The 21,700-nt window shown below is 34.4% G+C and overlaps 1 long non-coding RNA gene across 2 annotated transcripts; it reads right to left on the reverse strand.

Annotated features, from left to right (window-relative positions):
• Positions 1-6,300: 6,300 nt before the first annotated feature.
• LOC111198093 lies at positions 6,301-8,139 on the reverse strand. Of its 2 annotated transcripts, XR_002663648.2 has the most exons (4): positions 7,742-8,139; positions 7,229-7,466; positions 6,985-7,132; positions 6,301-6,780 (listed from the first exon to the last, which is right to left on the reverse strand). It is a non-coding gene; the product is annotated as an uncharacterized LOC111198093 (long non-coding RNA). The 2 variants fall into 2 exon arrangements; XR_002656112.2 differs by having other exon boundaries at positions 7,229-7,835.
• Positions 8,140-21,700: the final 13,561 nt, after the last annotated feature.

Genomic DNA, 21,700 nt, shown 5'->3' on the forward strand with positions numbered 1-21,700 from the left:
AATAGGCGATGAGGCCATCCCACACATCCGTCGTGAGCTCAGTGGGCTTTCCCTCATACCTGTAGATCTCCCACTTGTCCTTCCAATCGGAGACTGTGTTGCAGAGGCGGATCTTTGCCTTTGCAACGAATTCCGCCCTCACCCTCTCGGTGATTCCCAAAGACCAATGCCTCTTTTGCTGAAACAGAAAATTTTTGAAAAAATTACAATTAATAATAAATATTAAATATATATATATATATATATATATATTTAAAAGTGAAAATTTAATTAAATTTAAAAATCTTACCGCAAAACATTTAAACCACGTGATCTTAACGTGATTTGGTGTCTTGCTCCAGTTCGGATATGCCCCGTCGTAGTAACCCTTAATCGTCGCCGAAACGCTCCGGCTAACTCGGTTGTTAGCCCCAAACCTGAAAAAAAACAATTTAACCGTTAGAAAATAAAAATAATTTAAATTTTAATGTAATAAAAATTAATAACTTACCAATAAGTTCCTCGGGGTCTATCGGGGTCTAGAACATCCAAACCCTCCCGTCCAGGCTGGGCAAGCAAATCCTCCACCGTATATCTCGCGAATGGAGCATATGAAGGCACACGCAAATCCGGATGAACTGCACCTTCTGGGACAGGCTGAGGTGCAGCCGTTGGAGGAGGAGGTGGAGGCATCTGCGGTGGAAGAGGAGGACTCGAAAAAACTCTCTGAGAAGTCTGAGAGTCTGGAACTGCATCGGAAGACGATGGACCGGAAGAAGATGTACCAGAACCATCGCCAAACAACTGGGCATAAGTAGGTGCTGCTGGTTTCTTTCTAGGAGCAATCTAAAAAAAAGTTAAATAAATTTAATCAATTATGACGACATAATTAAAAAATTATTCCGTTACCTAACTAATCACCTAAACTATAGTATTCCGTCATCTAACTAATCACCTAAACTAATTACCTAACTAATCACCTAAACTAATTACCTAACTAATCACCTAAACTAATTACCTAACTAATTAATCACCTAAACTAACTTAAAAAAAAAAAAGAGGAAAGGGAGTGTACCTTAGAGGGAGAGGAGAGGAGTTTGGGAGGAATGAACGAGGCAGCCTCGTTCTCGGCGTCTCAATATATAGAAAATGTTTCGTCGTAAACGCGACGTAATATTACGACAAAGTTGCCAGACCCGTTTTTTCCATTTACGACGAAGTTACCAGGCCCGCGTTTTTCGGTTTACGACGAAATTACGTCGAAACGTCCGTTTACGACGAAGTTACCAGGCCCGCGTTTTTCCATTTACGACGAAGTTACCAGGCCCACATTTTTCCATTTACGACGAAATTACGTGGAATAGATTTAACCATTTACGACGATTTTACAACGCTTAACCCTAAACACCGAGAATGAAATCCCTAAACCCCAAAGTCACATATCATCTAACATCATATCTTCTTCTCTACTACTTCTTGCTCTTTCTCCAACTTAAACTCTAAAACCCTAAAACTCCAAATAATTTTTTAAAAACTAAAGAAATACATATTATATAAAACAACATTTGTTACACATACATTAAGATGGTAAAAAAACAATATTTCTTTAAACATACATTACAATAGAGAAATACAACATTTGTTACATATATTGCATCACTTTAAATCGTTTTCGTTCTCATCAATATTACATCACTCTAAATCGTTTTCGTTCTCATCACTATCATTACAATCATCATCATCGCTTCTCTCGAACTCGTCTTCACGTGCTTCATTATTGAAAGTTTTGCGGGTCGATCAAAAGGATTTCATCAGTTGGTTGTTCTGGTACCTCAACTTCATTGATAGCGTCTTCTTCTTGCAAGGGTGGTTCTTCTCCAGCGACAATGCGTCCACGAGGTGTAATTTTGATAGCAGCTAACCAGTTTATACCGGAAGTTCGAAGCCGAGGATAAGGAAGGAAGCTAACTTGCTCGGCTTGTGAAGCTAAAATGAAAGGCTCAAATTTGTTGTATCTTCTCCCAAAATTGACATCCACAATACCAAATTTGTTATACCGAATCCCTCGGTTCACAACAGGATCGAACCATTCATATTTGAAGAGGACGCATTTTAGCTTCAATAACCCCGGAAATTCCACTTCAATAATCTCCTGCAAGATCCCGTAAAAGTCCGTTTCACCTTTCACACATATTCCGTAGTTACTCGTTGCCCGATGTCTCCCATACTCGTATGTGTGAAAGGTAAATCCTCGTGTGAAATACATAGGTGATGTGGTGACCTTTGCAACTGGACCTTGAACCAATTCGTGAAACCATACGGGATAATAAGGATTGTCATAATCAACCTGCAAAAAGTAGATATTCTTAATTAATATTGAAGTATCAAAACGCTTACTTAATTAATCAATGTATGAGATATATTACGTACCTGTGATTTTAACCACTTGACAAAGTGCTTATCTTTACGTGTGTCCACGTCAGTTGCAGATATTCCTGGTATTTCTTCTTCAACTTGAGATACAAACATGCTGCAAATTAAACAAATAATCAAGTCATACATAATTAACTGCAATTCATATAATTAACATTCACAAAAATATTTACCTTTCAAAGTAACGGGTCACTGCATCCTCGCAGTTGAGCAGAATATAAGTGTGGGCACTATGTTTATCCTCTTCACATGACCACCATACTTCTTTCGTTTTACCACCAAACCGTGAAAGTTCACAGAAAATGTCAGGAACACCATCAATTGGATATGATGTCGGTACTCCACCATCATCATATCTTCTAGGAACTCTTTTTCTCGTACGAACAGTTGGAGCAAAGTAGTATGATGTGAATTTAGATGTTTCGGCTGTCAAACTCCCCGCAACTATTGATCCTTCCACCTTTGCAAGATTTCTTGCTTTCCCCTTCAAATGTTTCATCTGTCGCTCATACGGATACATCTATCCATTGTGAACAGGTCCACGAAGCAATGCTTCATACGGTAGGTGGACAACTAGATGCTCCATGACGTCAAAAAATGAAGGAGGAAATATCTTCTCCAGGTTGCACAATATGATCAGAATGTTATGATGAAGTTGTTCGATGACTTCTTCCTTGAACGTACGTGTGCTAAGATCTCTGAAAAATGCGCCGATGGCTGTATATTGCAAGAGTAATCAAATTAATAACATTTCATAACATATGTATATATATTATAAAATTATAATTACCTGCAAGTGCTTCATGGACATTTGCTGGAAGGAGCTCGACAAAAGCAAATGGAAGTAGTCGTTGCATAAACACATGACAATCATGACTTTTTATTCCGGAGAACTTTTGACCGTCTCTGACAATTTTTTTGTGCCGAAACAATGTCTTATTTCTTCTGTACGGATGGACAAGTGGAAGAAAGCGACGATGACAATCAAACGAAGAACTCTTCCTACCATTCTTCAGGTGAAAAGCATCCGTCGATCCAAGACAATATGGACAAGATAATCTTCCATGTGTTGTCAATCCAGACAACATCTCATAAGCAGGAAAATCACTTATCGTCCACAGCAGAACTGCTCGCATCGTAAAATTGTTTTTCAAGGAACAATCGTATGTCCTCACCCCTTCTGACCACAATTGCTTTAGCTCTTCTATCAATGGTTGAAGAAAAACATCAAGAGACCGTTTTGGATGCTTCGGCCCAGGGATTAATATCGTCAAAAATAGAAATTCTTGTTCCATGCACATATCCGACGGTAAATTGTACGGCGTAAGAATGACTGGCCACAAAGAATATTGTCTACCAGACATTCCAAATGGACTAAATCCATCGGTGCATAACCCAAGATAGACATTCCGAATATTTGTAGCAAAATCTGTGTGTACCTTGTTGAAATGTTTCCACGCTCTTGCGTCTGATGGATGTGCAACCTCACCATCTCTCTGGACATGTTCCGCATGCCACCTCATCGACGCAGCAGTCCTCTCAGATTGATATAATCTTTTCAATCTGTCTGTAATTGGTAGGTACCACATCCTTTGGTACGGTACCCTATTCCTCCCACGGCCTTGCGGTTTGAATCGTGTTTTTTTGCAGAATCAACACTCTTCTAACTTGTCATCTTCTTTCCAGTAGATCATGCAGTTTTCGATGCAAACATCAATCATCTCCGAAGGCAACCCAAGACTATAAACCAATTTCTGAATCTCATAATAAGATTCAGCAGACACGTTGTCTTCTGGCAAATACTCTTTAAACAACTCCGCCCATGCATCCATGCAATTCTCAGGTAAATTATGATTCGTTTTAATATTCATCATCCTAGCTGCTAGAGACAATTTAGAGAGACATTCTCTACAACCAGTGTAGATTGGTTGATTTGCATTATCTAGCATTTCATAAAACTTTTTTGCATCCAAATTAGGTTCTTCTACATTTCCAGTTCCATCAGCTATTGTTGTAGTTGTTTCTAAAAATGCATCACTAATCATATCTTGAACCCTATCATGATCTACCATCTGCTCCTGATCTTGATGATAATTATATTCATTATGCAAATGATTCGGTTCTTCACTATGATGAGCATCCTCAAAATTATTATTACTACTACTAACTTCATTTCCCCCATAACCCTCTCCATGTTGATACCAAATGTAGTACTGTGGTGTAAATCCATTGTTTACTAAATGCTTCCATACAGTTTCACTACATGCAAATTTTGAATTCTTGCATTTCCGACAAGGGCAGAACATCTTACCGCTTTCCTGCGTGATCGGTGTACAGCCCGCCTGGTGCATGAATGTCTCTAGCCCGCTCAGAAATGCGTTCGTCACCCTCCCGTCGGAATCTTTGTGCAAATACATCGAACTCCGTAACTCGTAAATATTACCGCCACCGGCCATTTTTTTCTTAGATTTTTTTTTGAAATCTTTTTTTTCTGATTTTTTTTTTCCGTTTGTGTGTTGTGAGGAAGAGAGTTGTGGGAAATGACATATATATAGAGAAATTTTCGAGTTGGGTAGTTGAAATATAACAACGATTTTACAAGGAATGTTTTACATGGATTTTACATGGTTTTAACATAATATTTACAATGACTTTACGACGAAATTAGGTAAGTTAAAGCACATTGAATACACGTTTTCACCTAAATATAACGGTAACATGTTTCGTTGTAATGTCGATGTAACGATTACGACGTATTTCTCATTCCACGTACTTTCGTCGTAAACTTACATGGATTTTAAGACGAACATATTTCGTCGTAAATTTACATGGCGTTTACGACGAAAGTTGGTCTCCTCGTAACTGCGTTGTAAACACCATGTAAATTTACGACGAAATATTTTCGTCGTAAATCTTCGTTGTTATGGGCACATTTTCTTGTACCGGTTGTAATTAGTTGATTATTTTGTCTATGTAACATGTCTAAAAGATCAAGAAATTTGTTCCGCTCCAAGAAGCTTGAGCTTATTGCGTTTGAACCATGGTGTAGCCAATGTGAAGGTTATAATTATTAGTCTAACCATTAGAATTTCTGCAGCTCCTCCACTGTCTGTACAAAGTCCATATATAGGTCTCTTTGTTTATATTTAACCATTGGCTTAGACGCCTTTTTATTTGTTGAAAACACGGAGAATTGTGTGATAAGTGAGATGTGGCATGGATTACAATTCCAACTGAAATTCATATTGCTAAAAACGGTATAATCTATGTAAGATTTATGTACATGCACTTTTTATAAATTGAAAATAAGATTCAAAATATTCAATCAGCTCCAACTTCAACTTGGAGTTATTTGATATCCACTGTCTCCATCTATATTAGAGATAAGATTTTTTTTTTTCAATTAGTTAGTCTAGATATCAAATTAATTTACTTAGAAATTTTTTTTAAAAAGTTTTCTTAATTTAAAATATCATTTTTTCGTAAATTTACATTTTAAGATATTATTTCTTTAGTTATATTAGTTAAACTTTTATATTGATTTTTCATAAAAATATTCTAAATATCAATAATTTCTTTTTAAAGTGTTTTCATTTATTGTTTTTTTGATACATAATTTCATTTTGCTTAAAGATATGAAGTTTTGATATTTAAATATTTAGTTAGAATGTTTTTAATATTGTTTAGAGTCGACCAAGATATCAAGATAATTTCTCATAGTTTTTAATAGTCATATTAATTTTCTGTTTTAATTTTTAAGTTCTATATTTTAAAAAAACAATTTATTTTTAAATTTGTTTTACATTGATTTTCTAAAATATTTTGTCAAATTATCAGATTTATTTTTGTGTAAATATTAAGTGAATCTTATAGAGTAAGATTAAACAATCGAGGACAACCATGTTTTATAACTCACATCAATAAAGAATCAACTAAGAGATAAAAGATATCCTATTTATAGGGCACTCAACTTTCTAATACTCTCTGCATATCCCTTTTAATTCAAATGTTGGTCTGGCCTATGCATTTTAGACTCACAACGTCATTGTAAGCGACCGATGGAAAGCAATACAAATGATCTTATAATTATTGTATATTTGTTACATTTACTGATGGCGTCTTGAAGCTGTGTGCCCTTTTCCAGACTTGCAATGGCTGACTCTTCTTCAAAATTTTCATTTGATCTTGCTCACGTTCCTAAAACGTTAAACCAACATTTGATCTTGATCATTTTCCTAAACATTAAACCAATGTTTGATCTGCACCTTGACTGCCTTGTCTCTAACATATTCAACACAGTTCCCTTCAGAATTAGAGTATCCTCTGTCTCTTTCTGTCCTGACTAAAGCTTCAATCTGGTCCATCATTCTACAATGAAAGAATTATATTAGCATGAACCCAGCCATGAAAAAATTCACTTGTCCAATGAGACGTTACTTGCTTCAAGGAACAATGCACAAAACCAAAGAAAAAAGGATTGCAAAAATATTTTACCTCATAAGTCTTCATCATCAATAAAAATCTCAAGGAACAATGCACAAAACCAAACAAAAAAGGATTGCAAAATTTTACCTCATAAGTCTTCATCATCAATAAAGATCTCAGCAGTATTTTGATTGCAAATCACGGGCTTGGCGGTGAACTACAGTCTCTTCCACTAATTGTACATTGTTGCATCTCTTCTTAGCTTGATATGCAACACTTCTCATCTTATACACAACTTCCGCCAACCCATTCACAGTAAAAAACGGCTGTTAAAAACAGATAAACCAGAGGGAGGAAAAAAAGAAAACAGAAGTTAAGATTTTCCCCCTACAAATTCATTCTGGTGAAGTCGTCTCGCTGCGAAATTGTTAAAAGCGGCTTTGACGGTGATGAATCTGCAGTAAGGAATGATCAAGAACCCAAGCGATATGATAACGTAGGATGAAGACGTCGACTGCAGCTGATCAAGATCCGTCGTAGCAGACTCGGGAGCTAGATGAGAAAAATTACAAACTGTTTTTTAATAAACATGGGAACTGACTATCTTCTGGGTTCTCAACACCTCCACCCTATAAAAGACAGAGTAAAAAAACAGCTTCGTCAACCTCATCAGCAACCCTTAACTCGATAGAGTATCAAGATTCAACCTTTTTTAATCAATAAACGGAACCAAAATAATCGTACACTAACAAACAAAAACAAAATCTATAAACGAAATCAAAATCATCTAAAGCTTTCTAAATCAGTATACAGAACCTACATCATCTTACATCAACATTAAAAAACAAAAAAAAACTAAACCAAAATCATCTAAACTCAAGCTTTCTAAATCAATAAACCATACCCAAATCATCTTACATCAACAAACAAAAACCAATAAACATAACCAAAATCATTTTACTGTATAAAAGTTTCAAGAGTTATTAGGATTTGTAGGGATGATGTTCACCGGATGAAGCCTCACCTATTTATAGTGGGTGAACCACCACCTAGAAGAAAAGAAAGATACTTTAATGCTGAAGGGAACTCTCTTCTCCTGCTGTCACCTCAGAAAATAAGGCAAGGAGGCGACGACACGTGTCTGATTTTCATTAAAGTCGTTTGAACTATGGACTTTACCGGTTTTGATTGTTGGGTTTCAAAGTATAATATTTTGGGCTGCTAAAAACAAAATTGTAAGCCTCTACTTACATTAACCGTCTTCATCAATGTCGACCATCGACATCTAGGTTTTCATCGCCTTCTTCAAGCTCTGATTAGTTCAACCAACAATGGAGATCCGAGAGGATAATGTGAGACGAATCTCTGGATCTAGATGCCTTCGTGTCGTTTCGCCTGGGTTCTCCTGGAAGAAAGGAAAGATGCATTGAATGAGAAATCGTGCTTGGATTGGGTCAAAGAAGATAAGACGTCGTTAATGGCAATGAATCAGTGCATCTCGTAACGGTTCCAAGAGCACCCAGGCGACACGACACGAAGGCATCTAGATCCATAGATTTGCCATGAAGATTCGTCTCACATAACCCTCTCGGATCTCCATTGTTGGCTGAACTGATCAGAGCTTGAAGAAGGCAATGAAAACCTAGATGTCGATGGTCGCCATTGATGAAGACGGTTAATGTAAGCAGAGACCTACAATTTTTTTTAGCAGCCCAAAGTAATATACTTTGAAGCCCAACAATCAAAACCGGTAAAATCCATAGTTCAGACGACTTTATTGAGAATCAGACACGTGTCGTCGCGGAGAAAGGAGTTAAGGTATTATAAATCATTATAAAATAGATTTCAAAAGAACAAGAAAAAAGTATTATACATTAATTAGTCAAAGTTTTATTTAATGAAATTAGTTTAGTATAAGAAAAAGAAGTTTAAAATGGTTTGGGGGAGGAGAAATAATAATAATCATTTTCAAAAATAAAAAGCAATGGTTATTTACGTGTGAGAGAATAGTAAAATCATGGAAATGAGGCTTTAGCCAAAAACAAAAATTCAATTACATTGGAAATCTGTTATGGAGTATGCCCGTAATGATGCTACTGAATGGAAACAAACAGGAGCATCACAGTTAACTCAAGGAGGTCTAAATGGTAGAAGAGAAAGATCACGACGAGAAAGTCATTGGACACGACCCCCAAAGGATTGGCTTAAGTGTAACACAGATGGATCTTTTATGAATATAGGAGAACACAATACTGTTGGATGGATTATCAGAGATGAGAATGGTGTGTATAAAGGAGCGGCTCAAGCTACTGGTAAACGGGTTATGAACCCATTAGAGAGTGAGCTACAAGGAATTTTAATGGCTCTACAGCATTGTTAGGCATTGGAATTTCGTAAGATCATACTGGAAAATGATTGTAGCAAAGAAATTGATATTCTCAATGGTAAAACGTTACATTTCAGTTTTTATAACTGGATAAGGGAGATCAAGTGGTGGGTAATGAAATTTTATGAAGTTCGATTCCAATGGACATCACGAGTAGCAACTAAGTGTGCTGGTAAACTTGCAAGAAGTAGACTCCTACAACCGATAGATTTTGTTTTCCATAATTATGTACCAACCATATTATTAAATCTTCTGCATGAAGATTATGTTAAGTCAAATTTTCATTAATAATAAAGTATGCTGTTATAAAAAAAAAAATCAAGAAGAAAAATGAAAAAAAAAACTGAAAGTGACTTTTGAAACTTTAGAAAAACGTAAAGCCATCAAAGCATAATTGGGTAAAAAAAAAGGCTTTGAAAACTGTTAAACATTCTAAAGTCCTCAAAGTTTCAACCCCAATAGGTGCCTTAGTCATGTAAATGGAATCAAAAGAGGAAAAAAAAAGAGCTCAAAAGTCGTTACCAGATGTACCTGCCATTTAAATAATCAACTAATACTACAAATTAACCGAACAGGTTGTGAATAAACTATGGTTCGTTTGGGTCAACGTTACTCAAAGGTGACTTCTCCGAATCCACTAGAAATTCAATTTACAATTGATCAAGTGCGGGAATGCTATAAAGACAACAGAACCATGTTTGTGGAGAGTGTTAATAGCCTGCATGGTTTGCAAACCAACTTGGAACGAAGAAGAGAAAGAGCAAAATGAAAAGAGACAGAGAAACATCTCTGGTCAGATGAATGGAGGACCGTGATATATCAGGATAAATATTTGTAACTCACTTGCTGTAAGAAATTGAAGAACAGAGTGAAGAACAAGAGAGAGAGAAAGAGTAAGGAAGGATTTTTTATTTTCTTAGATCTGAAAAATGTCATTATAATTGGTTATCAAGAGATATAATCAGAATAGAATATGCTTACTCTAGTAGCCAAACACCCTTGGCTTACTAGGAAAGCTAAAATATAATATCAGTCTGCTTTTACTCTAGCTCCGCGGGTACTGTTCATTCTAACAGGTCTTGCTTGACTTCCTTTGGCAAGCCTTGCTAGATAAAGACTTCTTACTCTAGTAGTTCTTCATGTCAATACTCCCCTTCAAGCTTTACCATAAGGTATGGTTAAGCTTGGAACCCATGAAGACATCCCTCATTAAAACTTTTTGTCTGAAAAACCCAATGGGAGAAAAACACACAAAGGAAAAAGAATTGATGTTTCATGGCTTAAGGGGATCATGATCTAGTCAGGTCTATGAGTCCCAATCTCGGATGAATGAACTCACATACAGTAGTACTTGCTCCTTTAGTGAAGATATCAGCTAGCTGGTCTTCACTTATAGTGTAGCAAGGTAGAATGATCTTCTGCTCCACAACTTGTCTCACCTTGTGACAGTCAACTTCAATGTGCTTTGTCCTTTCATGAAACACTGAGTTTGAAGCTATATGAATGGCCGTCTGGTTATCACAGTGCATGGTAATTGGTGTTGATGTCTATATGCCCAAGTCTCTTAGCAAGTTTCTGATCCAAATGAGCTCACTTGTCAGTTTCCTTATTGCTCTATATTCTGCCTCAGCACTTGAACATGATACCACCTTTTGCTTCTTGCTTTTCCACGTAACTAGATTGCTTCCGATGAAGGTGCAATAACCTGTAGTAGACCTCCTATCCACTCTATCACCAGCCCAATCTGCATCACAATATCCCACAATCTCTGTGCTCTTGTTGCAACCCATCCAAACACCTCGACCCGGAGCCTCCCTTAGGTATCTCATGATCCTTTCCACCATATTCCAATGATGAACCTTTGGTGCTTGCATATGCTGGCTGACTTGGTTCACAGCAAAACAGATGTCTGGTCTTGTAATGGTGAGATAGATCAGCTTCCCAGCCATCCTCCTATAGAGTTTGAAGTCTCCAAATGGTTTGTCTTCAAACTCCCCCTCACGCAAGACTTTGTAGCCTTCTTCAAGTGGTGTTTTAGCTACTTTTTTCTCCAAGCTTCCCTGCCTCATTTAAAAGATCAAGTGCGTACTTTCTTTGAGATAAGAAAAGCCCCTCTTTAGAGTGGCATATTTCTATCCCTAGAAAGTACTTTAGCTCCCCCAAATCTTTAATATCAAAGGTAGATTTAAGAAAAGCTTTAGTAGAGATGATACTTTCCTTGTCACTTCCTGTGATAATAATATCATCCACATAGATCAATATCACCACAATTCCTTGCTTGCGAGAGTGAAGAGAGTATGATACAACTTCTGATTTTACAAACCCTATTCCATTGAAAGTTGTACTCAGTTTGTGATACCAAGCTCTTGGTGACTGTTTTAATCCATAGATTACTTTCTTCAATCTAAGGACATTCCCTGCCTTGACCATACCTTCCATACCCGGAGGTGGCCTCATGTAAACCTCATCATCGAGCTCTCCTTGAAGAAAAATATTCTTGACATCCATCTGCCAAAGATCCCATTCCAGGTTCACTGCCAAGGAGAGAAGAATCCTTATGGTGTGAAGTTTAGCTACTGGAGCAAGGGTATCCAAATAGTCTTCTCCATAGACTTGAGTGTATCCTCTTGCAACTAGCCTTGTCTTCTTCCTTTCTGGTTTTCCATTGGCAAGATATTTGATGGTGAAGAGCAAGCGGCTTGTAACAGTTTTTTTCCTTTAGGAAGCTCAGTTTCATACCAAGTATCATTCTTGATCATGGCACCAACTTCATCTCCAACTGACTCTCACCACTCTTCATGCTTCATGGCTTGTTCATAAGTCTTTGGAACATACTCTTGATCCAGATTGCTGATGAAGGCTACGTGCTCTTGAGGATAACTTGCCAAAGAACAGGTTGCTTGGATAGGGTGAGCCACTGCATTGCTGTTGAAGTACACTCTGGTGTCGACCCACTTGGATGGTTTCTTCACTCTTGTACTCCTTCTCAATGGTCGAATATGTTGCCCTTCTACCATTGTCTCTTTCTGTCCTTGATCTCCATTAAACTGATCTTCACTAGACGGATCAGATTCATCTCCATCTTGATCATGTGTGCTTGCTGAATCATCTTCTTCTTGCGGCTGTGATTCATGTTTATTGCCCCTCTCAGGATCAGGATGGGCTGTTTCAACAACTGGTGATGCTTCTTCATCGTTTCCAGCAGGTGGTGGCGAGGGAGAAGTCCTTGGCACCTCACTACTCTGAGGCTGATTGATGCCAAGACTCTCCAGAATGATTCTCAAGTTGTTTGCCCTATCTGAAGGTCCTTGTGAGAGGTTTTGAACGCTTTCCCAACTCTTTTCCTCATAGTAGCCCTTAGATTCCACAAACTTGACATCCCTTGAGACCATAACTCTTCTTGAATCAGGAATGTAGCACTTATAACCTTTCTGCGTGTGGGAGTATCCAATAAACATGCCCTTGACACTCTTGGCTTCTAGCTTGTTTCTCATTTTTCCTGGTGTCAAGACATAACAAACACACCCAAACACACGCAAGTGATCAATTGGAAGTTTGATTTTGTTTAGTACCTGAAAGGGAGAGGCATCTTGGAGAACTTTGGTGGGGATTTTGTTGATCAGATAGCATGCTGATACCACAACATCTCCCCAAAATCCTTTAGGAAAATTGGTGTGGAACATGCTTCTTGCAACCTCAATAAGATGTCGATTCTTCCTTTCAGCAACTCCATTTTGTTGAGGTGTGTATGGACAGATTGTTTGATGGATTATCCCATGTTTTGCTAAGTGGTGTTTGAAGGCATTGCTGGTATATTCCCGACCCCCCCCCCCCCCCCCCCCCATTATCAGACCTGAGAGTTTTGATCTTGGAATTGAAATGGTTAGATATATAGTTTTGGAAGTTAATAAAAGCTTCTAAAACTCTATCTTTAGTTTGAATCAGGGTGAGCAAAGTATAGTTTTATTTTTCATCTATGAATGTAACAAAATACTTATGGTTCTCCCTAGACACACAAGGTGCAGTCCAAACATCAGAGTGCACAAGATCAAAACAATTCTCATAAATAGTCATTGATTTAAGAAAAACAGATTTCTGATGTTTACCAAGAATACAAGCCTCACAACTTTCATTCTTAAAAGATAGATTAGGTAACATCAGACCTAAGGCGCGAGAATGAGGGTGACCTAATCTAGCATGCCATAACACCTCACTAGCTAAAACAGAAGCAGAATTAAAATCACACGATAAATCTGAAACTTTGGTGTCTTCAAGAAAATATAGCTCTCCCTTGCTCACACCTTTTCCCAGCATCTTACTGGTCTTAATATCCTGAAAGCAAACATCATCAGGACTAAAAATAACATTGCAATTTAAATCATTAGTTGCTCTCTTAACAGAAATAAATTGGATGTGAAAGTAGGCATATAAAGAGCTTGAGACTTCTTATCAAACAATTTCAGGTTTCCTACTCCTTCAATTGGAATTCTATCACCATTATCAATCACTACACTCCCTGACATCACTAATCAGTCTAGCATCCCTAATCATATGATGAGAAGCTCCTGAATCAATGATCAAAGGTGTAGTAGTATGAGATGTACTATGAATATAATTTAAAGCATTGACACTTATATGTTACCAGAGTTTGCATTGATAGCCTTGATAAGGGCTTCAATGTCTGACTTACGGATGAAATTATCATCAGGAGATGGCTGAGACATGGCGTGGGATGTGAATCCACCAGTGTGGGTGGTTGAGATCATGGCTCTCCCATCTTCTCCCATGCGCATGAAGCTTGGTACTTAGGTTTCTTGATCTCTTGCTTCATGTGCTCTGGTCTGATTGTATCTGTTGGTTGAAGCTGGTCTGAGGTGAGGATGGATGATCCAGCAATTGGTTTTGGAGTGGCCTAGCTTCTTGCAGTGCTCACAAGTTATAGACTTGTCTCCTCCTCCTCCTCTTGGTTTGAAGTGTGCTTTGTTGACTGAAGTACTCTCCACCTTCTCAGCCTTGTTTACCATAGACAGCTCCCCTTTTCCACCAAAAATACCATCTGAGCCTAGCTCCTTTGGAATTTGAGCACAAACATCATCATAGCTTGAAAGCTCTTTAGCTCTCAATATGTGTTTAAGTACATCATTGAAGCTTGGGTTGAGTGTGAGAAGCAATCCAAAGACCTTGTCTTGTTCACGCCTCTCTTCTAGTGTACTAGGATCAGTGGTGCTTGGCCTCAACATCTCAAGTTCAGACCACAACTGGCTGTACTTCCCAAGGTGCTTGGTGAAGTCCATCTCTTCTTGCTGCAAGTTGTTGATTGCCCTCTTAACCTCAAAGATTATGGTGAGATTTGAATTGTTGCCATACACCTTGTGTAAGGTATCCCATAGCTTCTTTGCAGTCTCACAGTGTGAGTAAGACTCCATGATAGGAGTATCAAGTGAGCCTTGCAAGATAGACAGCACCATGAGATCCTCCTCACCCCATTTGCCTTCATCTACCACTACAATATCCTTGCCATCTTCTCCTTGGGTGATTTGTCTAGGCGCCTCACTGGTGGTGATGTGCTCCCATAGACCTCTTCCCCCAAGAGCTGTCCTGCCAATCTCGACCAGGTAATGTAGTTAGTACCCTTCAGGGTGATTGGAATCATTACTGGCTTGTGCTGCTCCATCTCCTCTCAAGAACACATATTTATTATCTACTGGATAAAAGAAATCTGAAGAGAAAATTGAGAAATTAAACCGGTGAATCACTAGAGACAGAGTATCAGAGTAAGATTGCGGAAGAGAAATAGGTACTCAAGAGCTTAAAGACTCTGATACCATGTAAGAAATTAAAGAACAGAGTGAAGAACAAGAGAGAGAGAAAGAGTAAGGAAGAATTTCTTATTTCCTTAGATCTGAAAAATGTCATTACAATTGGTTATCAAAAAACAGAAGCAGAATAGAATATGCTTACTCTAGTAGCCAAACACCTTTGGCTTACTAGAGAAGCTAAAATATAATATCAGTCTGCTTTTACTGTAGCTCCGCGGGTACTGTTCATTTTAGCAGGCCTTGCTTGATTTCGTTTGGCAAGTCTTGCTAGATAAAGACTTTTTACTCTGGTTGTTCTTCATGTCAATACTTGCTTGTTCTGTGACAAAGAGGTTGTTGCTCACCCAACATGATCAACTTAGAGAGGGGTATTGGATTTGGAATTTGAGAAGGATTTGTTTCTCACAAATCCTCATTTATTGTACATTTAGCATTTGTAAAATTTTCATAGAGAAAACATGCCTGTCAACATACTAATATTTAGAACTTATCAAAAATAAAAATTACTAAATATGTTGTAATGTGTTTGTCGTACTAATTATGAGATGCATTATGCATATGTACTTCCACTAACACAAATTTCTACTAATTATGAGATGCATTATGCATAGGCACAAAGTAGACCGGTGTATTGAATAGTGAAAATCCACCCCTAAGCCTTAAACAAGAAACAGGTTTGGCAATGGAACAAGTAGGTTATTGTTTATGTAGCTCCAAAATCGCTACAAATACCCTCAACTTCACTTCATTTGTGTTCAGCAAGTTCCGTAGAAACAACGTTGAACAAAATGGCCCTACATTGTTCATTAAAAGTCGTCCATGATTTTATTCCGAGATTCTGGTCAAACTTTGCTTATCTTGGATGACTTCCATGTAAGTCGTCGGACGGACGACTTCCGTGTAAGTCGTCTAAAAAAAATATTTTTTTTGTTTTATTTTTCAATTGCAAAACTAACCTGAGACGACTTACATGGAAGTCGTCTAGGTATAACAAAATATTGATTTTTTAATTTTCTATTGGACGACTTACTTGGAAAAGTCAAATTTCTGACACAATCCGGTCAAATGCAAAACTAACCCGTTTTCCCTAGACGACTTACATGTAAGTCGTCTCGAGTTTTTTTTTAACAAACAAAGATGGACGACTTCCATGTAAGTCTTCTAAGTTAAAAATCAATTGCAAAACTAACCTAAATAGACGACTTCCTAGAAGTCTGCCAGACGACCTCCGTGGAAGTCGTCTGCGTCGTCTGCGTTAATGTTTAATAAACTTTCATTTTCTCTAAAACTATAAATTTTTTTTAACATTTTCTTGTTAATTCATGTCTATTAAGCAATATTTTAGCAACTGAATGAAATTTATAACTTAATTCGTGATATTTATGAGGTTACAAACATTCATGTTTATTAAAGTTTCTAGCTGATCAGAGAAGACTTCCACGGAAGTCTTCTACGCTAGTTTTTTAATAACTTGTATTTTAAAAAGTATTAAGTAACTTCAAGATATGTAAAACCAATGTTCAAGAAATCGCTAGGCGGTAACTAGGCGCTTTATAAAAGACTAGCGGCTAGGCGGATTATTCGGAGCCTAGGCGTTAACGAATTATTAATTTATTATATATATTTTTACATTTATATGAGATATTTTAGTTTTTGATTTTTAATTATAAAATTATTGTGATGAATTATTAAAATAGATATACAAAACAAAAGAAATTAGAATTTTTTGTGGATTTATACTAATATTATTGTTTAATTTAACATATGTAGACCAATTTAGATCAATTTTAACCAGTTAACCGATTTAGGATAACTTTAACCGATATGAATCATATAAATAGGTATAAATCGGATTTTCGGAAAATCATTTCGGATAAGACCGAATAACCGCCTAGGCGGGGGCCTAGGCTCCGCCTAGACCGATTTTTAGAACCTTGTGTAAAACTCATATTTTCAAAATATGTTTTTTGTCTTAGTTTTACTAAATTTGACTAAGTTTTTCATCACAAACTTGTAAAAATTGTGATATGTTTTGACTAGTTACTATTGTTTTTTTCCATCTCTTAAGTGATACTTAAAATGTTGATTATTTCTATGAGTGGGTAAAATACTTGTTTCTTAAAATGTTGTATCAATGACTTAAATATCATTATTGTTATATGCATCAATGATGTTTTTTGCTATGAGTGAGTAGAATGGTTAAAATGATTCTTAATATGTTGTATCAATGACTTAAGTATCATTATTGTTATATGCATCAATGATGTTTTTTGCTAGAAGACTTCTAATGAAAGTGTTATATCTTTGAACTTATGTAATGGTTTATCTTTTGTGAATTTGGTTAATTGTTTTCTATTATTGTGTTTTGCTATTGAAGTTGCATCAATAACTTCAATTATGTCAAGTAATTTTGGCAAGATTATATTGTGGAATATGAACATATTTACCAAATTTTTTATTAATATATCTTCAAATTTACAAAAAAAATCACAACTAAAAGAGTACACATGCAAATCACAAAACAAATTAGAAACAAAACTATTATAGATCATTCTTCTACAAAGACAAGCTTGGATTCCACTTGATATGGAAGAAGACTCCGTTAGAAGACTTCTAGCACATTATATTTTAGAAGACTTCCGAGAAGATTTCTCATAAATCTTCCAAAGTTTTCACCAGATCTGAAAAACGTGCATATCAAAAACACACTTGCGAAAGAAAATAATAATAGATACTAATTTATGATCATTTTATTTTTTCAGATTTCATGAATTTTATTTTTTTTTAAATTAGACACACTTGCGAAAAAACAGAAATAGAAAAATGAGTTAAATCGATGCAACATGAAATGTGGAATATGAGTAATTGCTATAGTATTTTTTGTTTACACAGTTATTCTATCAAAGCCTAGCTGAAAAAAGGAAACAGAGATTCCATGTCTTTTTTTCTTCAACCCTCTACTTTACTGCTTTTGATCTATTTGTCTTGCTGTTCTGCCATTTTAGCATGTAACCTAGCTCGGATGTTTCTCCCGGTCGCTGGATTTTGTAACCTCCACCATGTTCATTTGTGAAGATGATTAATATATAATTATATTTTTTTAAAAATTGCATCAAGAATGCCTCCCTTAAAAATATAACTAGATCTTGATCCGCACATCTGTGCTGGTTTTTTCTTCTTATACTAAAACATTTTAGTTTATATAACAAAATTTATCACTAAATTAATGTGATTTATATGTATTATATAACTCTATAATGTCTATATATAAGTGGCTTATATTGTTATTACTAAAAAATTTTGTAACAAAATTTATTTTGAGGACATTATTATGTAACAATACTATTTTACATAATTGTTTTTAAAAGTTTGAATGTATATGAAAATCAAATTAAATTGGACCTACATAATAGAGAAGAAATATTGTGAGATATTGTTAAAAACAACAAAAAATATTTTTATTTTAAAGAAACTATAATATATTGTACATGCAAAACAATTTTGTAGTAAAAATCTTATTTGAAAATTGCTTGAAACACACAAAGTTGAATAATATTTTATTTTATTTTATTTGAAATAGAAATGAATATTTCTTTCTAAAACTTTTTTTAAGATCTTTATAAAATGTATTTCCGAAATTTAATTAATTTAAATTTTGATTATAATTAAAATATAATTAAAAATATATAATGTGATTTTAATTTTCGTTCATTAAAAAATAATAATTTAATTTGTAATAATAGTTATACTTTATGATAGTTAAAATTTAAATTAATTAATTTTCGAAAATAAAATTTAAAAACTCTAAAAAGATTTTCTTAGATTTTTCTTAAACAATTGTTTTTTGTATTTTAAATAAAAGATAAAGATATTAAAAGATATGGTGATTAAATTATGTAAAATTTGATAAATATTATAAAAGATAATCCATTTTTAAATATCACACATAAAGACGTCTTGACTTCTGTTTTAATTGTATAGATTATGGTTTGCCTAATTAATAGGGTTTTTAATATATCATTTAATATGAATTTTATAATAAAGAAACTAAATTAGTTAGAAAAGGTAAAGAAATCGTTCATAGATTTGAATGGGGGCAAATTACCATTTTTATTCGAAAGGGAAATAATAAAAAAGAAGAAAAATAAGAAGGAAAAAAGCATTTACGTGTGCAACCAGACCATAAGAACAAAGGAAAATTACCACAAATACCACATTCATAGTACCAATTTTCATGTTTACACAATTTTTACTCTCATTTTTAATGAAAGGTAAAAGACACTTATACCCGTAGGGTAGGGTTTTTGGAATGTGAAATTGAGGATTCTAATAACTATATAAATCAATACTTACAAAATATAAATTTCTCTAAAAAAAATTAGTTTCAAACATAATTTTCGATTTTCAAAAAGAAATTTTAAAAAATAATAAATAAAAAATTCGAAAAAAATTCAAAAAAATAATTATAAAAAATTTCGAATTTGGAAAAGTATAATTCAAAAACATAAAGGGTCATTTTTTTATGAAGAATGTATTTTTGAAAATGCCTTTTTAGTGGTGGCAAAGATGAAAAATGGTACGATGAAAGTGGTAAACATGAAAGACTCTTATACCCTTGTTCGCTATATATATAAAAACTAATTATTTAAATAAATAAAAAATAAATAAAAAATAATTTTTTTTTTATTTTTATGTTTTCGAATTATAATTTTGCAAATTCAAACTTTTTTCTAATTTTTTTTTTGAAAATGTTTTTTTCGAACTTTTTTTTCTTTTTCAAAATTTCTTTTTGAAAATCGAAAATTATGTTTGAAACTATTTTTTAGAAAAAAATATATTTTTGTAAGTATTTATTTATATATTTATTAGAATCCTAAATTTCACATTCCAAAAACTCTACTCCCTCCGTGAACTATAAAACCTAAGTCTAGATTAGTTAACCCTAGAGGTATAAGTGTCTTTTACTCTTCGTTAAAAGTGAGGACAAAAGTGGTTACTGTAAACATGAAAAGTGATACTATTAGTGTGGTATTTGTGGCAATTTTCCATAAAATTTCCCCAAGAACAAAAACCATAAACAAAAATAAATTATGATATTTGGCGCCTCTAAATTTATATATATTTTGGCGTTTAAAACCTTTGCTTTATGGACACTGAACCGTAGTTTTACAACATAATATTCTTCTTCTTTTTTTGACAAAAACATCTTATAAAAAATATAAACATTTACAAAATAAGGCTAAATAACTAGTTTTATAAAGAGAAAAATATTGCATGAACATACTTCATGATAAATAACATATCGTACCTATAAAACTATTTAAAGTAGATGTGAGTTGAAACCACAATGAAAAGAGAAAAAGTAACTAGGGATTCATTTCACAACCCACTGACTATGCTTCTCTCTTCCTTGTATTGTCTTCCATTCTGAATTTTAGTACTTAGCATATCCAAAAAGGCTTTCTATTTTACAATTTTCAAAATTTTATATTTGAAGTTTCAAGGAGCTTTTGTCCAAAAGTAAAAATTCAAATTTATCTTCAAAATTATTTGTAGTTTACACTATAGTTTTTATATTTGTCATAATTGGTATAAATCCATAAAACAATTTATAATTAACCAAGACATATGTACAAAATATTATTCCATGAAATTATTTTTATAATGTTCATCTTCGGTTACACAAAATTTATTTGGACAATATTTTGGAGATTTTGGAGGTTCCGAAGAAATTTTACCAGATTATTAGTTTTCTTGCAATATTTAAACTTGTGTAATAATTATGTCTTCATGTATTTTTTTTTTAATTTATTAAGTTTCTTTTGTAACATTCTTGTTGTCTAATTCTAGTTTTAAAATATTTTAAATCTTATTTTAATTTTTTCTATGATTTTATGTGAAAATTTTGAATTTATAAAAAGAAATTGAAATATTTATGAGATATAAAAATTCTAAGGATTAAAACGATAAAAAATACTTAATAATCATATATGTGATGTGTAATTAATTGTAGGGATCAAAATGCAAATAAAAGATGAAACTTCAAATTTAGAGTTTTGAATAGTAAAACTCTAAATATGAAGTTTCACTTCTCAAAACTTCAAATTTGAAATTTTGAAGTTCCTTTTTGTAGAGTAAAAAACTCTATATTTAAAGTTATAGAGTTTCAATATTCAAAACTTCAAATTTGAAATTTTGAAATTCCTTTTTGTAGAGTAAAAAACTCTATATTTAAAGTTATAGAGTTTTTTCTGGAGATGTTTTTATAGGAGTTCTTATCTCCTTCCCACCATTTGTCAAACCGAAAAAGCTTATTGGCTCGATGTCGGTTTCATCCACATTGCCTAGTAAGCTGAAACAAATAAGACAACGAGTGGCGAAGGAAGAAATGTTTTTGAGAAGGGTCAAATTGATGATACAAGTGTTTTACAAGGGTGAGTAAGCAAAACCCATTATATGTTTCTTTATGTGAAAAAAAAAATTCAAAAATTCACATGGGTCATTTGACCCACATGATTATTGGCTAGCTCCGTGATACACTAAAATTGGATCTTTGCTACTGTCAAGTTAACAGTGTAGTTGTAATATCTTTAGATCCAATTCCAGAGGACCAGTTCACACTTTATCTTTATGGGATCAAAATTTAGCTAAAACGAAG

This window comes from Brassica napus, chromosome C2 (assembly GCF_020379485.1).
Source record: "Brassica napus cultivar Da-Ae chromosome C2, Da-Ae, whole genome shotgun sequence".
Lineage (NCBI taxonomy): Eukaryota > Viridiplantae > Streptophyta > Magnoliopsida > Brassicales > Brassicaceae > Brassica > Brassica napus.